Source organism: Salminus brasiliensis, chromosome 11, assembly GCF_030463535.1.
Source record: "Salminus brasiliensis chromosome 11, fSalBra1.hap2, whole genome shotgun sequence".
Taxonomy (NCBI): domain Eukaryota; kingdom Metazoa; phylum Chordata; class Actinopteri; order Characiformes; family Bryconidae; genus Salminus; species Salminus brasiliensis.
The window spans coordinates 24,237,137-24,255,314 of record NC_132888.1 but is presented as its reverse complement, the minus strand read 5'-3'; the positions used below and the strand labels follow the sequence as shown (position 1 = coordinate 24,255,314).

General features: G+C 37.6%; 52 pseudogenes; all 52 read right to left on the bottom strand.

Annotated features, from left to right (window-relative positions):
- Positions 1–77: 77 nt before the first annotated feature.
- On the bottom strand, positions 78–196 carry LOC140567798 (5S ribosomal RNA; annotated as a pseudogene).
- A 782-nt stretch (positions 197–978) lies between these two features.
- LOC140571484 (5S ribosomal RNA) lies at positions 979–1,097 on the bottom strand (annotated as a pseudogene).
- Positions 1,098–1,282: 185 nt separating this feature from the next.
- LOC140568103 (5S ribosomal RNA) lies at positions 1,283–1,401 on the bottom strand (annotated as a pseudogene).
- A 185-nt stretch (positions 1,402–1,586) lies between these two features.
- On the bottom strand, positions 1,587–1,705 carry LOC140570401 (5S ribosomal RNA; annotated as a pseudogene).
- A 185-nt stretch (positions 1,706–1,890) lies between these two features.
- LOC140568102 (5S ribosomal RNA) lies at positions 1,891–2,009 on the bottom strand (annotated as a pseudogene).
- A 185-nt stretch (positions 2,010–2,194) lies between these two features.
- LOC140569927 (5S ribosomal RNA) lies at positions 2,195–2,313 on the bottom strand (annotated as a pseudogene).
- Positions 2,314–2,498: 185 nt separating this feature from the next.
- On the bottom strand, positions 2,499–2,617 carry LOC140573045 (5S ribosomal RNA; annotated as a pseudogene).
- A 185-nt stretch (positions 2,618–2,802) lies between these two features.
- On the bottom strand, positions 2,803–2,921 carry LOC140567341 (5S ribosomal RNA; annotated as a pseudogene).
- A 185-nt stretch (positions 2,922–3,106) lies between these two features.
- On the bottom strand, positions 3,107–3,225 carry LOC140570400 (5S ribosomal RNA; annotated as a pseudogene).
- A 185-nt stretch (positions 3,226–3,410) lies between these two features.
- LOC140568101 (5S ribosomal RNA) lies at positions 3,411–3,529 on the bottom strand (annotated as a pseudogene).
- A 185-nt stretch (positions 3,530–3,714) lies between these two features.
- Positions 3,715–3,833, bottom strand: LOC140569916 (5S ribosomal RNA; annotated as a pseudogene).
- Positions 3,834–4,018: 185 nt separating this feature from the next.
- LOC140573263 (5S ribosomal RNA) lies at positions 4,019–4,137 on the bottom strand (annotated as a pseudogene).
- Positions 4,138–4,322: 185 nt separating this feature from the next.
- Positions 4,323–4,441, bottom strand: LOC140566149 (5S ribosomal RNA; annotated as a pseudogene).
- Positions 4,442–4,626: 185 nt separating this feature from the next.
- Positions 4,627–4,745, bottom strand: LOC140572341 (5S ribosomal RNA; annotated as a pseudogene).
- A 185-nt stretch (positions 4,746–4,930) lies between these two features.
- Positions 4,931–5,049, bottom strand: LOC140567702 (5S ribosomal RNA; annotated as a pseudogene).
- Positions 5,050–5,234: 185 nt separating this feature from the next.
- Positions 5,235–5,353, bottom strand: LOC140570473 (5S ribosomal RNA; annotated as a pseudogene).
- Positions 5,354–5,840: 487 nt separating this feature from the next.
- On the bottom strand, positions 5,841–5,959 carry LOC140566865 (5S ribosomal RNA; annotated as a pseudogene).
- A 185-nt stretch (positions 5,960–6,144) lies between these two features.
- On the bottom strand, positions 6,145–6,263 carry LOC140570078 (5S ribosomal RNA; annotated as a pseudogene).
- Positions 6,264–6,448: 185 nt separating this feature from the next.
- On the bottom strand, positions 6,449–6,567 carry LOC140566568 (5S ribosomal RNA; annotated as a pseudogene).
- Positions 6,568–6,752: 185 nt separating this feature from the next.
- On the bottom strand, positions 6,753–6,871 carry LOC140571686 (5S ribosomal RNA; annotated as a pseudogene).
- Positions 6,872–7,056: 185 nt separating this feature from the next.
- On the bottom strand, positions 7,057–7,175 carry LOC140567881 (5S ribosomal RNA; annotated as a pseudogene).
- A 185-nt stretch (positions 7,176–7,360) lies between these two features.
- On the bottom strand, positions 7,361–7,479 carry LOC140568008 (5S ribosomal RNA; annotated as a pseudogene).
- A 185-nt stretch (positions 7,480–7,664) lies between these two features.
- On the bottom strand, positions 7,665–7,783 carry LOC140570482 (5S ribosomal RNA; annotated as a pseudogene).
- A 487-nt stretch (positions 7,784–8,270) lies between these two features.
- On the bottom strand, positions 8,271–8,389 carry LOC140566864 (5S ribosomal RNA; annotated as a pseudogene).
- Positions 8,390–8,574: 185 nt separating this feature from the next.
- LOC140570077 (5S ribosomal RNA) lies at positions 8,575–8,693 on the bottom strand (annotated as a pseudogene).
- Positions 8,694–8,878: 185 nt separating this feature from the next.
- Positions 8,879–8,997, bottom strand: LOC140566566 (5S ribosomal RNA; annotated as a pseudogene).
- Positions 8,998–9,182: 185 nt separating this feature from the next.
- On the bottom strand, positions 9,183–9,301 carry LOC140567762 (5S ribosomal RNA; annotated as a pseudogene).
- A 185-nt stretch (positions 9,302–9,486) lies between these two features.
- On the bottom strand, positions 9,487–9,605 carry LOC140567578 (5S ribosomal RNA; annotated as a pseudogene).
- Positions 9,606–9,790: 185 nt separating this feature from the next.
- LOC140567687 (5S ribosomal RNA) lies at positions 9,791–9,909 on the bottom strand (annotated as a pseudogene).
- Positions 9,910–10,095: 186 nt separating this feature from the next.
- LOC140568006 (5S ribosomal RNA) lies at positions 10,096–10,214 on the bottom strand (annotated as a pseudogene).
- Positions 10,215–10,399: 185 nt separating this feature from the next.
- LOC140567987 (5S ribosomal RNA) lies at positions 10,400–10,518 on the bottom strand (annotated as a pseudogene).
- A 185-nt stretch (positions 10,519–10,703) lies between these two features.
- LOC140570356 (5S ribosomal RNA) lies at positions 10,704–10,822 on the bottom strand (annotated as a pseudogene).
- Positions 10,823–11,007: 185 nt separating this feature from the next.
- On the bottom strand, positions 11,008–11,126 carry LOC140567340 (5S ribosomal RNA; annotated as a pseudogene).
- A 489-nt stretch (positions 11,127–11,615) lies between these two features.
- Positions 11,616–11,734, bottom strand: LOC140566156 (5S ribosomal RNA; annotated as a pseudogene).
- A 186-nt stretch (positions 11,735–11,920) lies between these two features.
- Positions 11,921–12,039, bottom strand: LOC140568004 (5S ribosomal RNA; annotated as a pseudogene).
- A 185-nt stretch (positions 12,040–12,224) lies between these two features.
- LOC140568322 (5S ribosomal RNA) lies at positions 12,225–12,343 on the bottom strand (annotated as a pseudogene).
- Positions 12,344–12,528: 185 nt separating this feature from the next.
- Positions 12,529–12,647, bottom strand: LOC140572089 (5S ribosomal RNA; annotated as a pseudogene).
- A 488-nt stretch (positions 12,648–13,135) lies between these two features.
- LOC140566023 (5S ribosomal RNA) lies at positions 13,136–13,254 on the bottom strand (annotated as a pseudogene).
- Positions 13,255–13,439: 185 nt separating this feature from the next.
- Positions 13,440–13,558, bottom strand: LOC140566147 (5S ribosomal RNA; annotated as a pseudogene).
- A 185-nt stretch (positions 13,559–13,743) lies between these two features.
- Positions 13,744–13,862, bottom strand: LOC140572340 (5S ribosomal RNA; annotated as a pseudogene).
- Positions 13,863–14,047: 185 nt separating this feature from the next.
- Positions 14,048–14,166, bottom strand: LOC140569904 (5S ribosomal RNA; annotated as a pseudogene).
- A 185-nt stretch (positions 14,167–14,351) lies between these two features.
- LOC140573451 (5S ribosomal RNA) lies at positions 14,352–14,470 on the bottom strand (annotated as a pseudogene).
- A 487-nt stretch (positions 14,471–14,957) lies between these two features.
- LOC140566863 (5S ribosomal RNA) lies at positions 14,958–15,076 on the bottom strand (annotated as a pseudogene).
- A 185-nt stretch (positions 15,077–15,261) lies between these two features.
- Positions 15,262–15,380, bottom strand: LOC140571128 (5S ribosomal RNA; annotated as a pseudogene).
- A 185-nt stretch (positions 15,381–15,565) lies between these two features.
- On the bottom strand, positions 15,566–15,684 carry LOC140568117 (5S ribosomal RNA; annotated as a pseudogene).
- Positions 15,685–15,869: 185 nt separating this feature from the next.
- Positions 15,870–15,988, bottom strand: LOC140570407 (5S ribosomal RNA; annotated as a pseudogene).
- Positions 15,989–16,173: 185 nt separating this feature from the next.
- On the bottom strand, positions 16,174–16,292 carry LOC140567645 (5S ribosomal RNA; annotated as a pseudogene).
- A 185-nt stretch (positions 16,293–16,477) lies between these two features.
- On the bottom strand, positions 16,478–16,596 carry LOC140567568 (5S ribosomal RNA; annotated as a pseudogene).
- A 185-nt stretch (positions 16,597–16,781) lies between these two features.
- On the bottom strand, positions 16,782–16,900 carry LOC140566800 (5S ribosomal RNA; annotated as a pseudogene).
- Positions 16,901–17,085: 185 nt separating this feature from the next.
- Positions 17,086–17,204, bottom strand: LOC140569893 (5S ribosomal RNA; annotated as a pseudogene).
- Positions 17,205–17,389: 185 nt separating this feature from the next.
- On the bottom strand, positions 17,390–17,508 carry LOC140573449 (5S ribosomal RNA; annotated as a pseudogene).
- A 486-nt stretch (positions 17,509–17,994) lies between these two features.
- On the bottom strand, positions 17,995–18,113 carry LOC140571079 (5S ribosomal RNA; annotated as a pseudogene).
- Between the last annotated feature and the right edge of the window lie 65 nt (positions 18,114–18,178).

The following is an 18,178-nucleotide window of genomic DNA, read 5'->3' as shown; positions in this document are numbered from 1 at the left end:
GAGTTTCAACTACAAATTTGTGCAAAAGATGTAAATAACATGGAAATGTAAGCTTTAATTGTTTGCAGGATTGGAAAAGCTTACAACACCTGGTATTCCCATTCAGTCTCCCATTCAAGTACTAACCAGGTCCAACCATAGATAGCTTCTGAGATCAGACAAGATCAGGCGTTCTAAGGGTGGAATGGCCGTTAGCAGAAGAACCTTGCAAACTAGAGGATTCAAATTTCATAGATAAGACCATATTTGTTCAAAACCAAGAAAAAGCATTACATTTCAACACATCAACATTTACAACACAAAAGAGTTTCAAATACAAATTTGTGCAAAAGATGAAAAAAAAATGGAAATGTAAGCTTTCATTGTTTGCAGGATTGAAAAAGCTTAAAACACCTGGCATTCCCAGACAGTCTCATATTCAAGTACTAACCAGGCCCAACCCTGGGTAGCTTCTGAGATCAGACGAGAACATGCGTTCTAAGGGCGGAATGGCCGTAAGCAGAAGAACCTTGCAAACTAGAGGATTCAAATTTCATAGCTAAGACCATATTTGTTCAAAACCAAGAAAAAGCATTCCATTTCAACACATCAAAATTTACAACACAAAAGAGTTTCAAATACAAATTTGTGCAAAAGATGTAAATAACATGGAAATGTAAGCATTAATTGTTTGCAGGATTGGAAAAGCTTACAACACCTGGTATTCCCATTCAAGTACTAACCAGGCCCAACCATAGATAGCTTCTGAGATCAGACAAGATCAGGCGTTCTAAGGGTGGAATGGCCGTTAGCAGAAGAACCTTGCAAACTAGAGGATTCAAATTTCATAGCTAAGACCATATTTGTTCAAAACCAAGAAAAAGCATTCCATTTCAACACATCAACATTTACAACACAAAAGAGTTTCAAATACAAATTTGTGCAAAAGATGAAAAAAAAAATGGAAATGTAAGCTTTCATTGTTTGCAGGATTGAAAAAGCTTACAACACCTAGTATTCCCAGACAGTCTCCCATTCAAGTACTAACCAGGCCCAACCCTGGGTAGCTTCTGAGATCAGACGAGATCAGGCATTCTAAGGGTGGAATGGCCATAAGCAGAAGAACCTTGCAAACTAGAGGATTCAAATTTCATAGCTAAGACCATATTTGTTCAAAACCAAGAAAAAGCATTCCATTTCAACACATCAAAATTTACAACACAAAAGAGTTTCAAATACAAATTTGTGCAAAAGATGTAAATAAAATGGAAATGTAAGCTTTAATTGTTTGCAGGATTGGAAAACCTTACAACACCTGGTATTCCCATTCAGTCTCCCATTCAAGTACTAACCAGGCCCAACCATAGATAGCTTCTGAGATCAGACAAGATCAGGCGTTCTAAGGGTGGAATGGCCGTTAGCAGAAGAACCTTGCAAACTAGAGGATTCAAATTTCATAGCTAAGACCATATTTGTTCAAAACCAAGAAAAAGCATTCCATTTCAACACATCAAAATTTACAACACAAAAGAGTTTCAAATACAAATTTGTGCAAAAGATGAAAAAAAAATGGAAATGTAAGCTTTCATTGTTTGCAGGATTGAAAAAGCTTACAACACCTGGTATTCCCAGACAGTCTCCCATTCAAGTACTAACCAGGCCCAACCCTGGGTAGCTTCTGAGATCAGACGAGAACAGGCGTTCTAAGGGCGGAATGGCCGTAAGCAGAAGAACCTTGCAAACTAGAGGATTCAAATTTCATAGCTAAGACCATATTTGTTCAAAACCAAGAAAAAGCATTCCATTTCAACACATCAAAATTTACAACACAAAAGAGTTTCAAATACAAATTTGTGCAAAAGATGTAAATAACATGGAAATGTAAGCTTTAATTGTTTGCAGGATTGGAAAACCTTACAACACCTGGTATTCCCATTCAGTCTCCCATTCAAGTACTAACCAGGCCCAACCATAGATAGCTTCTGAGATCAGACAAGATCAGGCGTTCTAAGGGTGGAATGGCCGTTAGCAGAAGAACCTTGCAAACTAGAGGATTCAAATTTCATAGCTAAGACCATATTTGTTCAAAACCAAGAAAAAGCATTCCATTTCAACACATCAAAATTTACAACACAAAAGAGTTTCAAATACAAATTTGTGCAAAAGATGAAAAAAAAATGGAAATGTAAGCTTTCATTGTTTGCAGGATTGAAAAAGCTTACAACACCTGGTATTCCCAGACAGTCTCCCATTCAAGTACTAACCAGGCCCAACCCTAGGTAGCTTCTGAGATCAGACGAGATCAGGCGTTCTAAGGGTGGAATGGCCGTAAGCAGAAGAACCTCGCAAACTAGAGGATTCAAATTTCATAGCTAAGACCATATTTGTTCAAAACCAAGAAAAAGCATTCCATTTCAACACATCAAAATTTACAACACAAAAGAGTTTCAACTACAAATTTGTGTAAAAGATGTAAATAACATGGAAATGTAAGCTTTAATTGCTTGCAGGATTGGGAAAGCTTACAACACCTGGTATTCCCAGACAGTCTCCCATTCAAGTACTAACCAGGCCCAACCCTAGGTAGCTTCTGAGATCAGACGAGATCAGGCGTTCTAAGGGTGGAATGGCCATGAGAAGAAGAACCTTGCAAACTAGAGGATTCAAATTTCATAGCTAAGACCATATTTGTTCAAAACCAAGAAAAAGCATTCCATTTCAACACATCAAAATTTACAACACAAAAGAGTTTCAAATACAAATTTGTGCAAAAGATGTAAATAAAATGGAAATGTAAGCTTTAATTGTTTGCAGGATTGGAAAAGCTTACAACACCTGGTATTCCCATTCAGTCTCCCATTCAAGTACTAACCAGGCCCAACCATAGATAGCTTCTGAGATCAGACAAGATCAGGCGTTCTAAGGGTGGAATGGCCGTTAGCAGAAGAACCTTGCAAACTAGAGGATTCAAATTTCATAGCTAAGACCATATTTGTTCAAAACCAAGAAAAAGCATTCCATTTCAACACATCAAAATTTACAACACAAAAGAGTTTCAAATACAAATTTGTGCAAAAGATGAAAAAAAAATGGAAATGTAAGCTTTCATTGTTTGCAGGATTGAAAAAGCTTACAACACCTGGTATTCCCAGACAGTCTCCCATTCAAGTACTAACCAGGCCCAACCCTGGGTAGCTTCTGAGATCAGACGAGAACAGGCGTTCTAAGGGCGGAATGGCCGTAAGCAGAAGAACCTTGCAAACTAGAGGATTCAAATTTCATAGCTAAGACCATATTTGTTCAAAACCAAGAAAAAGCATTCCATTTCAACACATCAAAATTTACAACACAAAAGAGTTTCAAATACAAATTTGTGCAAAAGATGTAAATAACATGGAAATGTAAGCTTTAATTGTTTGCAGGATTGGAAAACCTTACAACACCTGGTATTCCCATTCAGTCTCCCATTCAAGTACTAACCAGGCCCAACCATAGATAGCTTCTGAGATCAGACAAGATCAGGCGTTCTAAGGGTGGAATGGCCGTTAGCAGAAGAACCTTGCAAACTAGAGGATTCAAATTTCATAGCTAAGACCATATTTGTTCAAAACCAAGAAAAAGCATTCCATTTCAACACATCAAAATTTACAACACAAAAGAGTTTCAAATACAAATTTGTGCAAAAGATGAAAAAAAAATGGAAATGTAAGCTTTCATTGTTTGCAGGATTGAAAAAGCTTACAACACCTGGTATTCCCAGACAGTCTCCCATTCAAGTACTAACCAGGCCCAACCCTAGGTAGCTTCTGAGATCAGACGAGATCAGGCGTTCTAAGGGTGGAATGGCCGTAAGCAGAAGAACCTTGCAAACTAGAGGATTCAAATTTCATAGCTAAGACCATATTTGTTCAAAACCAAGAAAAAGCATTCCATTTCAACACATCAAAATTTACAACACAAAAGAGTTTCAACTACAAATTTGTGTAAAAGATGTAAATAACATGGAAATGTAAGCTTTAATTGCTTGCAGGATTGGGAAAGCTTACAACACCTGGTATTCCCAGACAGTCTCCCATTCAAGTACTAACCAGGCCCAACCTTAGGTAGCTTCTGAGATCAGACGAGATCAGGCGTTCTAAGGGTGGAATGTCCGTAAGCAGATGAACATTGCAAACTAGAGGATTCAAATTTCATAGATAAGACCATATTTGTTCAAAACCAAGAAAAATCATTCCATTTCAACACATCAACATTTACAACACAAAAGAGTTTCAAATACAAATTTGTGCAAAAGATGTAAATAACATGGAAATGTAAGCTTTAATTGTTTGCAGGATTGGAAAAGCTTACAATACCTGGTATTCCCAGACAGTCTCCCATTCAAGTACTAACCAGGCCCAACTCTAGGTTGCTTCTGAGATCAGACGAGATCAGGCGTTCTAAGGGTGGAATGGCCGTAAGCAGAAGAACCTTGCAAACTAGAGGTTTCAAATTTCATAGCTAAGACCATATTTGTTCAAAACCAAGAAAAAGCATTCCATTTCAACACATCAACATTTACAACACAAAAGAGTTTCAACTACAAATTTGTGTAAAAGATGTAAATAACATGGAAATGTAAGCTTTAATTGTTTGTAGGATTGGAAAAGCTTACAACACCTGGTATACCCAGACAGTCTCCCATTCAAGTACTAACCAGGCCCAACCCTAGGTAGCTTTTGAGATCAGACGAGATCAGGTGTTCTGAGGGTGGAATGGCCGTAAGCAGAAGAACCTTGCAAACTAGAGGATTCAAATTTCATAGCTAAGACCATATTTGTTCACAACCAAGAAAAAGCATTCCATTTCAACACATCAACATTTACAACACAAAAGAGTTTCAACTACAAATTTGTGTAAAAGATGTAAATAACATGGAAATGTAAGCTTTAATTGTTTGCAGAATTGGAAAAGCTTACAACACCTGGTATAACCAGACAGTCTCCCATTCAAGTACTAACCAGGCCCAACCCTAGATAGCTTCTGAGATCAGACGAGATCAGGCTTTCTAAGGGTGGAATGGCCGTAAGCAGAAGAACCTTGCAAACTAGAGGATTCAAATTTCATAGATAAGACCATATTTGTTCAAAATCAAGAAAAAGCATTCCATTTCAACACATCAACATTTACAACACAAAAGAGTTTCAACTACAAATTTGTGCAAAAGATGTAAATAACATGGAAATGTAAGCTTTAATTGTTTGCAGGACTGGAAAAGCTTACAACACCTGGTATTCCCAGACAGTCTCCCATTCAAGTACTAACCAGGCCCAACCCTAGGTATCTTCTGAGATCAGACGAGATCAGGCGTTCTAAGGGTGGATTGGCCGTAAGCAGAAGAACCTTGCAAACTAGAGGATTCAAATTTCAGAGCTAAGACCATATTTGTTCAAAACCAAGAAAAAGCATTCCATTTCAACACATCAAAATTTACAACACAAAAGAGTTTCAACTGCAAATTTCTGCAAAAGACGAAAAAAAATGGAAATGTAAGCTTTAATTGTTTGCAGGATTGAAAAAGCTTACAACACCTGGTATTCCCAGACAGTCTCTCATTCAAGTACTAACCAGGCCCAACCCTAGGTAGCTTCTGAGATCAGATGAGAAAGGCGTTCTATGGGTGGAATGGCCATAAGCAGAAGAACCTTGCAAACTAGAGGATTCAAATTTCATAGCTAAGACCATATTTGTTCAAAACCAAGAAAAAGCATTCCATTTCAACACATCAAAATTTACAACACAAAAGAGTTTCAACTACAAATTTGTGCAAAAGATGTAAATAACATGGAAATGTAAGCTTTAATTGTTTGCAGGATTGGAAAAGCTTACAACACCTGGTATTCCCAGACAGTCTCCCATTCAAGTACTAACCAGGCCCAACTCTAGGTTGCTTCTGAGATCAGACGAGATCAGGCGTTCTAAGGGTGGAATGTCCGTAAGCAGAAAAACCTTGCAAAGTAGAGGATTCAAATTTCATAGCTAAGACCATATTTGTTCAAAACCAAGAAAAAGCATTCGATTTTAACACATCAACATTTACAACACAAAAGAGTTTCAAATACAAATTTGTGCAAAAGATGAAAAAAAAATTGAAATGTAAGCTTTCATTGTTTGCAGGACTGGAAAAGCTTACAACACCTGGTATTCCCAGACAGTCTCCCATTCAAGTACTAACCAGGCCCAACCCTAGGTAGCTTCTGAGATCAGACGAGATCAGGCGTTCAAAGGGTGGAATGGCCATAAGCAGAAGAACCTTGCAAACTAGAGGATTCAAATTTCATAGCTAAGACCAAATTTGTTCAAAACCAAGAAAAAGCATTCCATTTCAACACATCAACATTTACAACACAAATGAGTTTCAACTACAAATTTGTGTAAAAGATGTAAATAACATGGAAATGTAAGCTTTAATTGTTTGCAGAATTGGAAAAGCTTACAACACCTGGTATAACCAGACAGTCTCCCATTCAAGTACTAACCAGGCCCAACCCTAGGTAGCTTCTGAGATCAGACGAGATCAGGCGTTCTAAGGGTGGAATGGCCGTAAGCAGAATAACCTTGCAAACTAGAGGATTCAACTTTCATAGCTAAGACCATATTTGTTCAAAATCAAGAAAAAGCATTCCATTTCAACACATCAACATTTACAACACAAAAGAGTTTCAACTACAAATTTGTGCAAAAGATGTAAATAACATGGAAACGTAAGCTTTAATTGTTTGCAGGATTGGAAAAGCTTACAACACCTGGTATTCCCAGACAGTCTCCCATTCAAGTACTAACCAGGCCCAACCCTGGGTAGCTTCTGGGATCAGACGAGATCAGGCGTTCTAAGGGTGGAATGGCCGCAAGCAGAAGAATCTTGCAAACTAGAGGATTCAAATTTCATAGCTAAGACCATATTTGTTCAAAACCAAGAAAAAGCATTCCATTTCAACACATCAAAATTTACAACACAAAAGAGTTTCAAATACAAATTTGTGCAAAAGATGAAAAAAAAATGGAAATGTAAGTTTTCATTGTTTGCTGGATTGAAAAAGCTTACAACACCTGGTATTCCCAGACAGTCTCCCATTCAAGTACTAATCAGGCCCAACCCTGGGTAGCTTCTGAGATCAGACGAGATCAGGCGTTCTAAGGGTGGAATGGCCGTAAGCAGAAGAATCTTGCAAACTAGAGGATTCAAATTTCATAGCTAAGACCATATTTGTTCAAAACCAAGAAAAAGCATTCCATTTCAACACATCAAAATTTACAACACAAAAGAGTTTCAACTACAAATTTGTGCAAAAGATGTAAATAACATGGAAATGTAAGCTTTAATTGTTTGCAGGACTGGAAAAGCTTACAACACCTGGTATTCCCAGACAGTCTCCCATTCAAGTACTAACCAGGTTCAATTCTAGGTAGCTTCTGAGATCAGACAAGATCAGGCGTTCTAAGAGTGGAATGGCCGTAAGCTGAAGAAACTTGCAAACTAGAGGATTCAAATTTCATAGATAAGACCATATTTGTTCGAAATCAAGAAAAAGCATTCCATTTCAACACATCAACATTTACCACACAAAAGAGTTTCAACTACAAATTTGTGCAAAAGATGTAAATAACATGGAAATGTAAGCTTTAATTGTTTGCAGGACTGGAAAAGCTTACAACACCTGGTATTCCCAGAGAGTCTCCCATTCAAGTACTAACCAGGCCCAACCCTAGGTATCTTCTGAGATCAGACGAGATCAGGCGTTCTAAGGGTGGATTGGCCGTAAGCAGAAGAACCTTGCAAACTAGAGGATTCAAATTTCAGAGCTAAGACCATATTTGTTCAAAACCAAGAAAAAGCATTCCATTTCAACACATCAAAATTTACAACACAAAAGAGTTTCAACTGCAAATTTCTGCAAAAGACGAAAAAAAATGGAAATGTAAGCTTTAATTGTTTGCAGGATTGAAAAAGCTTACAACACCTGGTATTCCCAGACAGTCTCTCATTCAAGTACTAACCAGGCCCAACCCTAGGTAGCTTCTGAGATCAGATGAGAAAGGCGTTCTATGGGTGGAATGGCCATAAGCAGAAGAACCTTGCAAACTAGAGGATTCAAATTTCATAGCTAAGACCATATTTGTTCAAATCCAAGAAAAAGCATTCCATTTCAACACATCAAAATTTACAACACAAAAGAGTTTTAACTACAAATTTGTGCAAAAGATGTAAATAACATGGACATGTAAGCTTTAATTGTTTGCAGGATTGGAAAAGCTTACAACACCTGGTATTCCCAGACAGTCTCCCATTCAAGTACTAACCAGGCCCAACTCTAGGTTGCTTCTGAGATCAGACGAGATCAGGCGTTCTAAGGGTGGAATGTCCGTAAGCAGAAAAACCTTGCAAAGTAGAGGATTCAAATTTCATAGCTAAGACCATATTTGTTCAAAACCAAGAAAAAGCATTCGATTTTAACACATCAACATTTACAACACAAAAGAGTTTCAAATACAAATTTGTGCAAAAGATTAAAAAAAAATTGAAATGTAAGCTTTCATTGTTTGCAGGACTGGAAAAGCTTACAACACCTGGTATTCCCAGACAGTCTCCCATTCAAGTACTAACCAGGCCCAACCCTAGGTAGCTTCTGAGATCAGACGAGATCAGGCGTTCAAAGGGTGGAATGGCCATAAGCAGAAGAACCTTGCAAACTAGAGGATTCAAATTTCATAGCTAAGACCATATTTGTTCAAAACCAAGAAAAAGCATTCCATTTCAACACATCAACATTTACAACACAAATGAGTTTCAACTACAAATTTGTGTAAAAGATGTAAATAACATGGAAATGTAAGCTTTAATTGTTTGCAGAATTGGAAAAGCTTACAACACCTGGTATAACCAGACAGTCTCCCATTCAAGTACTAACCAGGCCCAACCCTAGGTAGCTTCTGAGATCAGACGAGATCAGGCGTTCTAAGGGTGGAATGGCCGTAAGCAGAATAACCTTGCAAACTAGAGGATTCAACTTTCATAGCTAAGACCATATTTGTTCAAAATCAAGAAAAAGCATTCCATTTCAACACATCAACATTTACAACACAAAAGAGTTTCAACTACAAATTTGTGCAAAAGATGTAAATAACATGGAAACGTATGCTTTAATTGTTTGCAGGATTGGAAAAGCTTACAACACCTGGTATTCCCAGACAGTCTCCCATTCAAGTACTAATCAGGCCCAACCCTGGGTAGCTTCTGAGATCAGACGAGATCAGGCGTTCTAAGGGTGGAATGGCCGTAAGCAGAAGAATCTTGCAAACTAGAGGATTCAAATTTCATAGCTAAGACCATATTTGTTCAAAACCAAGAAAAAGCATTCCATTTCAACACATCAAAATTTACAACACAAAAGAGTTTCAACTACAAATTTGTGCAAAAGATGTAAATAACATGGAAATGTAAGCTTTAATTGTTTGCAGGACTGGAAAAGCTTACAACACCTGGTATTCCCAGACAGTCTCCCATTCAAGTACTAACCAGGTTCAACTCTAGGTAGCTTCTGAGATCAGACAAGATCAGGCGTTCTAAGAGTGGAATGGCCATAAGCAGAAGAACCTTGCAAACTAGAGGATTCAAATTTCATAGCTAAGACCATATTTGTTCAAAACCAAGAAAAAGCATTCCATTTCAACACATCAAAATTTACAACACAAAAGAGTTTCAACTACAAATTTGTGTAAAAGATGTAAATAACATGGAAATGTAAGCTTTAATTGTTTGCAGGATTGGAAAAGCTTACAACACCTGGTATTCCCATTCAGTCTCCCATTCAAGTACTAACGAGGCCCAACCCTAGGTAGCTTCTGAGATCAGACGAGATCAGGCATTCTAAGGGTGGAATGGCAGTAAGCAGAAGAACCTTGCAAACTAGAGGATTCAAATTTCATAGATAAGACCACATTTATTCAAAACCAAGAAAAAGCATTCCATTTCAACACATCAAAATTTACAACACAAAAGAGTTTTTAACTGCAAATTTGTGCAAAAGATGTAAATAACATGGAAATGTAAGCTTTAATTGTTTGCAGGACTGGAAAAGCTTACAACACCTGGTATTCCCATACACTCTCCCATTCAACTACTAACCAGGCCCAACCCTAGGTACCTTCTGAGATCAGACAAGATCAGGCGTTCTAAGGGTGGAATGGCCGTAAGCAGAAGAGCCTTGCAAACTAGAGGATTCAAATTTCATAGCTAAGACCATATTTTTTCAAAACCAAGAAAAAGCATTCCATTTCAGCACATCAACATTTACAACACAAAAGAGTTTCAACTACAAATTTGTGCAAAAGATGTAAATAACATGGAAATGTAAGCTTTAATTGTTTGCAGGATTGGAAAAGCTTACAACACCTGCTATTCCCATTCAGTCTCCCATTCAAGTACTAACCAGGCCCAACCATAGATAGCTTCTGAGATCAGACAAGATCAGGCGTTCTAAGGGTGGAATGGCCGTTAGCAGAAGAACCTTCCAAACTAGAGGATTCAAATTTCATAGCTAAGACCATATTTTTTCAAAACTAAGAAAAAGTATTCCATTTCAACACATCAAAATTTACAACACAAAAGAGTTTCAACTCCAAATTTGTGTAAAAGATGTAAATAACATGGAAATGTAAGCTTTAATTGTTTGCAGGATTGGAAAAGCTTACAACACCTGGTATTCCCAGACAGTCTCCCATTCAAGTACTAACCAGGCCCAACCCTAGATAGCTTCTAAGATCAGACGAGATCAGGCGTTCTAAGGGTGGAATGGCCGTAAGCAGACGAACCTTGCAAACTAGAGGATTCAAATTTCATAGCTAAGACCATATTTGTTCAAAACCAAGAAAAAGCATTCCATTTCAACACATCAACATTTACAGCACAAAAGAGTTTCAACTACAAATTTGTGCAAAAGATGTAAATAACATGGAAATGTAAGCTTTAATTGTTTGCAGGATTGGAAAAGCTTACAACACCTGGTATTCCCATTCAGTCTCCCATTCAAGTACTAACCAGGCCCAACCATAGATAGCTTCTGAGATCAGACAAGATCAGGCGTTCTAAGGGTGGAATGGCCGTTAGCAGAAGAACCTTGCAAACTAGAGGATTCAAATTTCATAGCTAAGACCATATTTGTTCAAAACCAAGAAAAAGCATTCCATTTCAACACATCAACATTTACAACACAAAAGAGTTTCAAATACAAATTTGTGCAAAAGATGAAAAAAAAAATGGAAATGTAAGCTTTCATTGTTTGCAGGATTGAAAAAGCTTACAACACCTGGTATTCCCAGACAGTCTCCCATTCAAGTACTAACGAGGCCCAACCATAGATAGCTTCTGAGATCAGACAACATCAGGCGTTCTAAGGGTGGAATGGCCGTTAGCAGAAGAACCTTACAAACTAGAGGATTCAAATTTCATAGATAAGACCATATTTGTTCAAAACCAAGAAAAAGCATTCCATTTCAACACATCAAAATTTACAACACAAAAGAGTTTCAACTACAAATTTGTGCAAAAGATGTAAAAAAATGGAAATGTAAGCTTTCATTGTTTGCAGGATTGAAAAAGCTTACAACACCTGGTATACCCAGAAAGTCTCCCATTCAAGTACTAACCAGGCCCAACCCTAGGTAGCTTCTGAGATCAGACGAGATCAGGCATTCTAAGGGTGGAATGGCAGTAAGCAGAAGAACCTTGCAAACTAGAGGATTCAAATTTCATAGATAAGACCACATTTATTCAAAACCAAGAAAAAGCATTCCATTTCAACACATCAAAATTTACAACACAAAAGAGTTTTTAACTGCAAATTTGTGCAAAAGATGTAAATAACATGGAAATGTAAGCTTTAATTGTTTGCAGGACTGGAAAAGCTTACAACACCTGGTATTCCCATACACTCTCCCATTCAACTACTAACCAGGCCCAACCCTAGGTACCTTCTGAGATCAGACAAGATCAGGCGTTCTAAGGGTGGAATGGCCGTAAGCAGAAGAGCCTTGCAAACTAGAGGATTCAAATTTCATAGCTAAGACCATATTTTTTCAAAACCAAGAAAAAGCATTCCATTTCAGCACATCAACATTTACAACACAAAAGAGTTTCAACTACAAATTTGTGCAAAAGATGTAAATAACATGGAAATGTAAGCTTTAATTGTTTGCAGGATTGGAAAAGCTTACAACACCTGGTATTCCCAGACAGCCTCCCATTCAAGTACTAACCAGGGCCAACACGAGGTAGCTTCTGAGATCAGACTAGATCAGGCGTTCTAAGCGTGGAATGGCCGTAAGCAGTATAACCTTGCAAACTAGAGGATTCAAATTTCATAGCTAAGACCATATTTGTTCAAAACCAAGAAAAAGCATTCCATTTCAACACATCAACATTTACAACACAAAAGAGTTTCAAATACAAATTTGTGCAAAAGATGTAAATAACATGGAAATGTAAGCTTTAATTGTTTGCAGGATTGGAAAAGCTTACAACACCTGGTATTCCCAGACAGTCTCCCATTCAAGTACTAACCAGGCCCAACTCTAAGTTGCTTCTGAGATCAGACGAGATCAGGCGTTCTAAGGGTGGAATGGCCGTAAGCAGAATAACCTTGCAAACTAGAGGATTCAAATTTCATAGCTAAGACCATATTTGTTCAAAACCAAGAAAAAGCATTCCATTTCAACACATCAAAATTTACAACACAAAAGAGTTTCAACTACAAATTTGTGCAAAAGATGTAAATAACATGGAAATGTAAGCTTTAATTGTTTGCAGGATTGGAAAAGCTTACAACACCTGGTATTCCCAGACAGTCTCCCATTCAAGTAGTAACCAGGCCCAACTCTAGGTTGCTTCTGAGATCAGACGAGATCAGGCGTTCTAAGGGTGGAATGTCCTTAAGCAGAAAAACCTTGCAAAGTAGAGGATTCAAATTTCATAGCTAAGACCATATTTGTTCAAAACCAAGAAAAAGCATTCGATTTTAACACATCAACATTTACAACACAAAAGAGTTTCAAATACAAATTTGTGCAAAAGATGAAAAAAAATGGAAATGTAAGCTTTAATTGTTTGCAGGTTTGAAAAAGCTTACAACACCTGCTATTCCCAGACAGTCTCCCATTCAAGTACTAACCAGGCCCAACTCTAGGTAGCTTCTGAGATCAGACGAGATCAGGTATTCAAAGGGTGGAATGGCCGTAAGCAGAAGAACCTTTCAAACTAGAGGATTCAAATTTCATAGCTAAGACCATATTTGTTCAAAACCAAGAAAAATCATTCCATTTCAACACATCAACATTTACAACACAAAAGAGTTTCAAATACAAATTTGTGCAAAAGATGTAAATAACATGGAAATGTAAGCTTTAATTGTTTGCAGGATTGGAAAAGCTTACAATACCTGGTATTCCCAGACAGTCTCCCATTCAAGTACTAACCAGGCCCAACTCTAGGTTGCTTCTGAGATCAGACGAGATCAGGCGTTCTAAGGGTGGAATGGCCGTAAGCAGAAGAACCTTGCAAACTAGAGGTTTCAAATTTCATAGCTAAGACCATATTTGTTCAAAACCAAGAAAAAGCATTCCATTTCAACACATCAACATTTACAACACAAAAGAGTTTCAACTACAAATTTGTGTAAAAGATGTAAATAACATGGAAATGTAAGCTTTAATTGTTTGTAGGATTGGAAAAGCTTACAACACCTGGTATACCCAGACAGTCTCCCATTCAAGTACTAACCAGGCCCAACCCTAGGTAGCTTTTGAGATCAGACGAGATCAGGTGTTCTGAGGGTGGAATGGCCGTAAGCAGAAGAACCTTGCAAACTAGAGGATTCAAATTTCATAGATAAGACCATATTTGTTCAAAATCAAGAAAAAGCATTCCATTTCAACACATCATCATTTACAACACAAAAGAGTTTCAACTAAAAATTTGTGCAAAAGATGTAAATAACATGGAAACGTAAGCTTTAATTGTTTACAGGATTGGAAAAGCTTACAACACCTGGTATTCCCAGACAGTCTCCCATTCAAGTACTAACCAGGCCCAACCCTAGGTAGCTTCTGAGATCAGACGAGATCAGGCGTTCTAAGGGTGGAATGGCCGTAAGCTGAAGAAACTTGCAAACTAGAGGATTCAAATTTCATAGATAAGACCATATTTGTTCGAAATCAAGAAAAAGCATTCCATTTCAACACATCAACATTTACCACACAAAAGAGTTTCAACTACAAATTTGTGCAAAAGATGTAAATAACATGGAAATGTAGGCTTTAATTGTTTGCAGGACTGGAAAAGCTTACAACACCTGGTATTCCCAGAGAGTCTCCCATTCAAGTACTAACCAGGCCCAACCCTAGGTATCTTCTGAGATCAGACTAGATCAGGCGTTCTAAGGGTGGATTGGCCGTAAGCAGAAGAACCTTGCAAACTAGAGGATTCAAATTTCAGAGCTAAGACCATATTTGTTCAAAACCAAGAAAAAGCATTCCATTTCAACACATCAAAATTTACAACACAAAAGAGTTTCAACTACAAATTTCTGCAAAAGATGAAAAAAAATGGAAATGTAAGCTTTAATTGTTTGCAGGATTGAAAAAGCTTACAACACCTGGTATTCCCAGACAGTCTCTCATTCAAGTACTAACCAGGCCCAACCCTAGGTAGCTTCTGAGATCAGATGAGAAAGGCGTTCTATGGGTGGATTGGCCATAAGCAGAAGAACCTTGCAAACTAGAGGATTCAAATTTCATAGCTAAGACCATATTTGTTCAAAACCAAGAAAAAGCATTCCATTTCAACACATCAAAATTTACAACACAAAAGAGTTTCAACTACAAATTTGTGCAAAAGATGTAAATAACATGGAAATGTAAGCTTTAATTGTTTGCAGGATTGGAAAAGCTTACAACACCTGGTATTCCCAGACAGTCTCCCATTCAAGTACTAACCAGGCCCAACTCTAGGTTGCTTCTGAGATCAGACGAGATCAGGCGTTCTAAGGGTGGAATGTCCGTAAGCAGAAAAACCTTGCAAAGTAGAGGATTCAAATTTCATAGCTAAGACCATATTTGTTCAAAACCAAGAAAAAGCATTCGATTTTAACACATCAACATTTACAACACAAAAGAGTTTCAAATACAAATTTGTGCAAAAGATTAAAAAAAAATGGAAATGTAAGCTTTCATTGTTTGCAGGATTGAAAAAGCTTACAACACCTGGTATTCCCAGACAGTCTCCCATTCAAGTACTAACCAGGCCCAACCCTAGGTAGCTTCTGAGATCAGACGAGATCAGGCGTTCAAAGGGTGGAATGGCCATAAACAGAAGAACCTTGCAAACTAGAGGATTCAAATTTCATAGCTAAGACCATATTTGTTCAAAACCAAGAAAAAGCATTCCATTTCAACACATCAACATTTACAACACAAATGAGTTTCAACTACAAATTTGTGTAAAAGATGTAAATAACATGGAAATGTAAGCTTTAATTGTTTGCAGAATTGGAAAAGCTTACAACACCTGGTATAACCAGACAGTCTCCAATTCAAGTACTAACCAGGCCCAACCCTAGGTAGCTTCTGAGATCAGACGAGATCAGGCTTTCTAAGGGTGGAATGGCCGTAAGCAGAAGAACCTTGCAAACTAGAGGATTCAAATTTCATAGATAAGACCATATTTGTTCAAAATCAAGAAAAAGCATTCCATTTCAACACATCAACATTTACAACACAAAAGAGTTTCAACTACAAATTTGTGCAAAAGATGTAAATAACATGGAAACGTAAGCTTTAATTGTTTGCAGGATTGAAAAAGCTTACAACACCTGGTATTCCCAGACAGTCTCCCATTCAAGTACTAACCAGGCCCAACCCTGGGTAGCTTCTGGGATCAGACGAGATCAGGCGTTCTAAGGGTGGAATGGCCGTAAGCAGAAGAACCTTGCAAACTAGAGGATTCAAATTTCATAGCTAAGACCATATTTGTTCAAAACCAAGAAAAAGCATTCCATTTCAACACATCAAAATTTACAACACAAAAGAGTTTCAAATACAAATTTGTGCAAAAGATGAAAAAAAAATGGAAACGTAAGTTTTCATTGTTTGCTGGATTGAAAAAGCTTACAACACCTGGTATTCCCAGACAGTCTCCCATTCAAGTACTAATCAGGCCCAACCCTGGGTAGCTTCTGAGATCAGACGAGATCAGGCGTTCTAAGGGTGGAATGGCCGTAAGCAGAAGAATCTTGCAAACTAGAGGATTCAAATTTCATAGCTAAGACCATATTTGTTCAAAACCAAGAAAAAGCATTCCATTTCAACACATCAAAATTTACAACACAAAAGAGTTTCAACTACAAATTTGTGCAAAAGATGTAAATAACATGGAAATGTAAGCTTTAATTGTTTGCAGGACTGGAAAAGCTTACAACACCTGGTATTCCCAGACAGTCTCCCATTCAAGTACTAACCAGGTTCAACTCTAGGTTGCTTCTGAGATCAGACGAGATCAGGCGTTCTAAGGGTGGAATGGCCGTAAGCAGAAGAACCTTGCAAACTAGAGGTTTCAAATTTCATAGCTAAGACCATATTTGTTCAAAACCAAGAAAAAGCATTCCATTTCAACACATCAACATTTACAACACAAAAGAGTTTCAACTACAAATTTGTGTAAAAGATGTAAATAACATGGAAATGTAAGCTTTAATTGTTTGTAGGATTGGAAAAGCTTACAACACCTGGTATACCCAGACAGTCTCCCATTCAAGTACTAACCAGGCCCAACCCTAGGTAGCTTTTGAGATCAGACAAGATCAGGTGTTCTGAGGGTGGAATGGCCGTAAGCAGAAGAACCTTGCAAACTAGAGGATTCAAATTTCATAGATAAGACCATATTTGGTCAAAATCAAGAAAAAGCATTCCATTTCAACACATCAACATTTACAACACAAAAGAGTTTCAACTAAAAATTTGTGCAAAAGATGTAAATAACATGGAAACGTAAGCTTTAATTGTTTACAGGATTGGAAAAGCTTACAACACCTGGTATTCCCAGACAGTCTCCCATTCAAGTACTAACCAGGCCCAACCCTAGGTAGCTTCTGAGATCAGACGAGATCAGGCGTTCTAAGGGTGGAATGGCCGTAAGCTGAAGAAACTTGCAAACTAGAGGATTCAAATTTCATAGATAAGACCATATTTGTTCGAAATCAAGAAAAAGCATTCCATTTCAACACATCAACATTTACCACACAAAAGAGTTTCAACTACAAATTTGTGCAAAAGATGTAAATAACATGGAAATGTAAGCTTTAATTGTTTGCAGGACTGGAAAAGCTTACAACACCTGGTATTCCCAGAGAGTCTCCCATTCAAGTACTAACCAGGCCCAACCCTAGGTATCTTCTGAGATCAGACTAGATCAGGCGTTCTAAGGGTGGATTGGCCGTAAGCAGAAGAACCTTGCAAACTAGAGGATTCAAATTTCAGAGCTAAGACCATATTTGTTCAAAACCAAGAAAAAGCATTCCATTTCAACACATCAAAATTTACAACACAAAAGAGTTTCAACTACAAATTTCTGCAAAAGATGAAAAAAAATGGAAATGTAAGCTTTAATTGTTTGCAGGATTGAAAAAGCTTACAACACCTGGTATTCCCAGACAGTCTCTCATTCAAGTACTAACCAGGCCCAACCCTAGGTAGCTTCTGAGATCAGATGAGAAAGGCGTTCTATGGGTGGATTGGCCATAAGCAGAAGAACCTTGCAAACTAGAGGATTCAAATTTCAGAGCTAAGACCATATTTGTTCAAAACCAAGAAAAAGCATTCCATTTCAACACATCAAAATTTACAACACAAAAGAGTTTCAACTACAAATTTCTGCAAAAGATGAAAAAAAATGGAAATGTAAGCTTTAATTGTTTGCAGGATTGAAAAAGCTTACAACACCTGGTATTCCCAGACAGTCTCCCATTCAAGTACTAACCAGGCCCAACCCTAAGTAGCTTCTGAGATCACACGAGATCAGGCGTTCTAAGGGTGGAATGGCCATAAGCAGATGAAAGTTGCAAACTAGAGGATTCAAATTTCATAGCTAAGACCATATTTGTTCAAAACCAAG